This window comes from Mya arenaria, chromosome 6 (assembly GCF_026914265.1).
Source record: "Mya arenaria isolate MELC-2E11 chromosome 6, ASM2691426v1".
In the NCBI taxonomy this organism is placed as follows: domain Eukaryota; kingdom Metazoa; phylum Mollusca; class Bivalvia; order Myida; family Myidae; genus Mya; species Mya arenaria.
The window spans coordinates 17,026,448-17,031,776 of NC_069127.1; the positions used below are offsets into that span (position 1 = coordinate 17,026,448).

The 5,329-nt window shown below is 32.2% G+C and overlaps 1 non-coding gene across 1 annotated transcript; it reads left to right on the plus strand.

The window, feature by feature from the left end:
• The first annotated feature begins 1,678 nt into the window (after window positions 1–1,678).
• On the plus strand, window positions 1,679–1,755 carry Trnaq-cug (transfer RNA glutamine (anticodon CUG)). The gene has a single exon. It is a non-coding gene; the product is annotated as a tRNA-Gln (tRNA).
• Window positions 1,756–5,329: the final 3,574 nt, after the last annotated feature.

Below are 5,329 nucleotides of genomic sequence, written 5' to 3' on the forward strand. Positions count from 1 at the left end.
TGAATACCGTTGCAAATATCAAATGGCTGTTATGGTATATAAATCTATTAACAATCTTACAAGAGACATTATAAAGTTATCAAACAATACAAGATATGGATTACGATCTTCTACGCGACAAGACATTGCCCACATTCGACACAAAACTCAATACAAGAAACACTCGTTTGCATGCTACAGCGGGACAGTTTGGAACTCTTTACCAGAACGAATACGTAAATCGAACACGGAAAATACATTTAAAGCCTGCTGCAAGAAGTTCTTTTTACATCATCAATTGCAAAAACCGTTGTAAGAATTGAACACATAATTTCATGACTATTGTTTTACATTATATATATCTCGAGTAAGGTGTTAAATACATGTGTGACTGTCCTACTTACTCAGTTAATAAATTTTAATGATACGATTTGTTAACCTTTAGGTACAAATTGATGTATTGTTCGGCATTGATGTTATAATTAATGTATTATATTCATATTTTTTTATGTTTTCGTATAACATTTTAATACGTACCCTTTTGAAATAACATAAATTTATGTTTGCGTTTTCATTCTAAGCATTTATGTGTGTGTGCGTGTGCATGTTCTTTCAGAAGGCCACATTGTAAATAAGTCGTGTGTTATGTTTGTTTATAATATGATGCCTATATCTTAATGTGTTACCTTCTTTAAATAAAGTTATTTTTATTATTATTATTATTATTATTATTATTTTATTATTATTATTATTATTATTATTATTATTATTATTATTATCGTAATTTGAAATTATTAAAGTCGCATAAATATGCATAACGCTTTAAGAAAAATATAATTTTCGGCAGATTTCCACATATTTGAGATTATTATTGTGAGTTATCTTAATGACTGAAGTGAAGACATTGATGCGAAATTTAGATGATTCTGAGACAAAACTTAAATAAGTAAAAATTGTCAAATTTAAGAGAGTGCAACTTTAAAGATAGGGCATCTGTATTGCAACTCCCTCATACCAATGGATGGGTTAGGGTCAACCACTATCAATGAACTGAAGTTTATAATGGGAAACAAACAATGAAAAAGTAAGCTAACAATTAGAGCCGTTGAAAATAAATTTAGAAATAGAACAAATCTGATTTTTTGCTTCTTAAATTTTGATTTAATTGTTAAACTGCTTTTTTAAGACCACGAAGATGAAAAATAAGTTTCAATTCAGAACTTCACTATCATGCAAACTTGATATTAATAATTATTGTTCTTGATTTCAGTATTTAGTATTTAGTCTAATTTCTTTGATAACAGATGACTCTCAGAGTGGATTTTATCAGCATTTTTCAAAACAGTTGTCACAATTGTTTAAATACACTAATTAGTGAGATGAGGAAGCTGGCTGTTTATATATGCATTTATTCTTCATTATTTCAATCTATATTTAATTCGGTAATAAAATTGCCCGCAGTCTGTCGCATTAATTAATATGTTTTAGAATTTGTGTGTTTTAGTTGTATTTCGTATAGTTTTGTGACCCACTGGTCATGTGATTTTTCAAAGCAAATGATCATGTCACTAATTGACATCACGAGGGCTGTCAGTCAAACTAGTCGGCCAATACCCGACTGACCAATCAGCGGCCAAATAAGGCGTGGCTTATCAGTTGTCCTGTGCTATCCGCCATGACCACCGACAATCTGCACTTCAGTCCGCCCGGATAGCTCAATCGGTAGAGCGTTGGACTCTGAATCGGACAACCCGGGTTCGATTCCCGGGCGGACCAGGTCACTTCTTTTGTGATTGATTATGTCAGTTCCTTGCAGATGTGAAGGCAACTAGTACTTTAAAATTAGAACTTCATGCAATTTTAATAAAATGCAATTAGAAAACTGGAAATAAATGAATATTTTTGTTGTGTTTAATTAGTAAACGGTCTCTTTTGACGCCTTATCTTAGATATGATCTTATTTTATCAGCATTCATCAAAGCAAATGTCACAGATAATATAAACATTTTTGAATACAATTATAATTGAGATAAATCTGCTGGATATTTATTTACTTATTTATTTATTTTATTTATTTATTTATTTATTGATTAATAATTTTAATAATTCGTGTTTCGTAGATTTATGACCCACTGGCCATGTGGTTATGAAAATAAATGATCTCCGCGCAACATGCGCTAATTGGAAAGGCCATAAAAGTACCCCAGAAAAAGACAGTGATGATACTTCTTAAATATATTAGGTGCCACTTTTCAATATAAAAACAACATAATAATTATGCATCCCATTTCTTCGGTCACCCATAAATTGAAAGTTGTGTGGACTTATCTGAAAAATGTATTAGTTAATTCCTACGATTCACTAAAAGTGATATAGCCTTGTGTGTTTTTATATATATATATAGTCCTAACATTTAGGAGTGAACCCCTCCCCTCATAACTTATATTCCCAATTGGTATATTCGTCATATATGGGAAAACTAAACATTCCCGAACACTCAGCGTGTACGGGAAACACAACATGTCCGTGTTTCCATTTTGTACGGGTCATGTTACTTGTATATTTCCGAACATCCATAATATACGGGATTTGTTCACGCCGGTATATTCATCATGTACGGGAAACAAAACATCCCGGGCCCTAGCCGTGGATTTATCCACCCAGCATTGTCGAATTCAATTATTTTGTATCATAAAGATGTCATTGTCATTTTTTCAACGGCTGTTATAACACATAAAAGCGTTTACATTTCTACAAAACGCGACTCCTGTTTCTCTGCGAAACACGGAAAAACGAATAAGTCAATGGCATATGTAATAAATGTTGATCGTATCATATAATATTATGCTGTCAAAGGTAACACCACTCAGCATTGTCAAATCTTATTCTTCTGTATCACAAAGATGTCGCTTTAATTTTATCAAAGGCTGTTAAAACCCAAAAAGCATTTACAATTTCTACAAAACGTGACTCTTACTTACATATTCCTGTTTCTCTGCAAGTCAGTGGTATAAATGTGCATATCATATATGCTGTCAAATGAAAGAACAATTAACCTTACTTGATTACAAAATTCCAAACTATTTTAAAGCATGTGTGTTCGGGAAAGAGTACATTTCCGTATATCCATAGTGTACGGGAATTGTTACTTTTCCGTACACTCAGCGTGTACGGGAACTTGTATATTTCCGTACATCCATAATATACGGGAAATGTATAAGCCCGTATATTCATCGTGTACGGGAATGTTATAATCCCGTACTCTCAAGGTGTACGGAAGAGCATAAATTCCCGTACACTTAACATGTTCGGAGACCATACATGTCCGTCCCCTCAAGATATACGGAGATGTACAGTGCCGTACATTCATCAAAATGTTTTTAGTACAAGCCGTAAATCAACCCTAGCCCAGCATTGCCGAATCTCATTTTTCATCATAAACATGTCGCGTTAATTTTATCAAAGCCTGTTAAAACCCGAAAAGCCTTACATTTTCTACACAACGTGACCCTTACTAACACATTGCTGTTTCTCTACTTAACACGGAAAAATATAATTATACATGTCAATGGTTTAAATGTTGTTCATATCATATATGCTCTCGAAAAAAATCACCAAATTACCTTACCTGATTACAAAATTCAAAACTATTTTATTTTATGGGTGTACGGGAAAGAGTACAAGATATACGGAGATGTACGGTGCCGTACATCCATCAAAATAGTTTAAGTACTAGTCGTTAGTCAATAAACTCAGTATTGTCCAATTTATTTATTTGTTATCATTCAGACATTTTAATCATTTCATCAAAAGTTGTCGAAACCTATTAAAGCATTCGATTATCTACAAAGGTGATTTTTACTGACACCATCCTGTTTTTCTACGTAACAGTAATTTTTAAGTTAATGGTAAAAATGTCGTTCACATCATGTATGCTATCAAATTAAACACCCAAAGACCTAAATTGATTACAGAATTCATTTTTTTTATTATAACACGGATGTACGGGTTAGTACACGCCCGTACATCGAATCCCGTATACTCGAGATGTGCGAGTTTTATGAATATACAGGTCCGAACACACCCGTATATTCAACATCCCGTACTCTTACCGTACACGTTGGATGTACGGGTTTCAGTACATGCCCGTATATTCAACCATGTTCGGCAGTGACTCGTCTGGCTTCCCGAGACCTAAAAGTGGGTCACATTGGTCAAAAACTAGATCACTAGCTCACATCTTAGAAAAATCTTTGGAACACATTAGAGGCATTATGTATGGTCTAATATTCATGAACGTGATCAGAATGTTTTTCTTGAGAAACTCTTTTACATGTTTAAAACTAGGTCACATGTGATATAAAATTAGAAAACTTGGTCACATGTGATAAAAAATTAGGTCACTAGGTTAAACCTTACAAAATTATTGTCTGAAACCATTCCATGGTAGTGATTGGTTGGATAATGTTCATACATGTATAACTGAACACATGATAATAAATAGCATAGCAATAAAACTCGATGAGCATGAATAATAACACACAGTTAACATGATCAACAGGTATCTTAAAATGTCATTTTTCACTATTTATTGTTATCACTTCAGACATATATAACTTTCACTTGAAATCATTCAAATTCATATAAACTTTTGCAAATGTTACTCTGTAAACAAAACTTTTATTTCAAATAATACCAAACAAACTCAAACTTATATCCAACGTTCATAACATTCCATTTCTCTGCAGCAATATAACATGTTAATAGGAATAATCCATCTACTTTTCATTTCCAATCCATGAACTTTGCCTAATCAGACAGGGGATATCAATTCAACGAATTTGCTTGATTTTCCATCAATAAGGTTTGTATTATTGTATTCATTTATGTCATGACTTATTTCAGAATATACAATATTTAGATATATTTTTATTGTCAGTTTTATTAATTTTATTTATTTATTTTGTACAAGTTTACCAACCAGGACTTTTCCTTCTGACTCAACGAACATTTAGTTTTATCAGTTATAATAAAACCAGGATTCAATTTTTATTGGTCAAAATGAAAATCAACCCACAAGAAATATTATTGCCAGTCTATTTGTTGATGAGTATTGTTCCTTAGATTGCCCTACCAATTAAAATATATGTTTTATATTTGAACCAAATATGTTGAAATAAAAGTCCTACAATAACAGAAATCGCACATGGTTTAATATGAATAGAGTCAGGAGTTCGACGATTGAAACACTTTTTAAAATCCCTTAACCTTTTTAGATGCAGATATTGTCAAACTTAATCAATTTATCATGATATAACACAGCACAAGTTTGATTTATTATTACGATAAC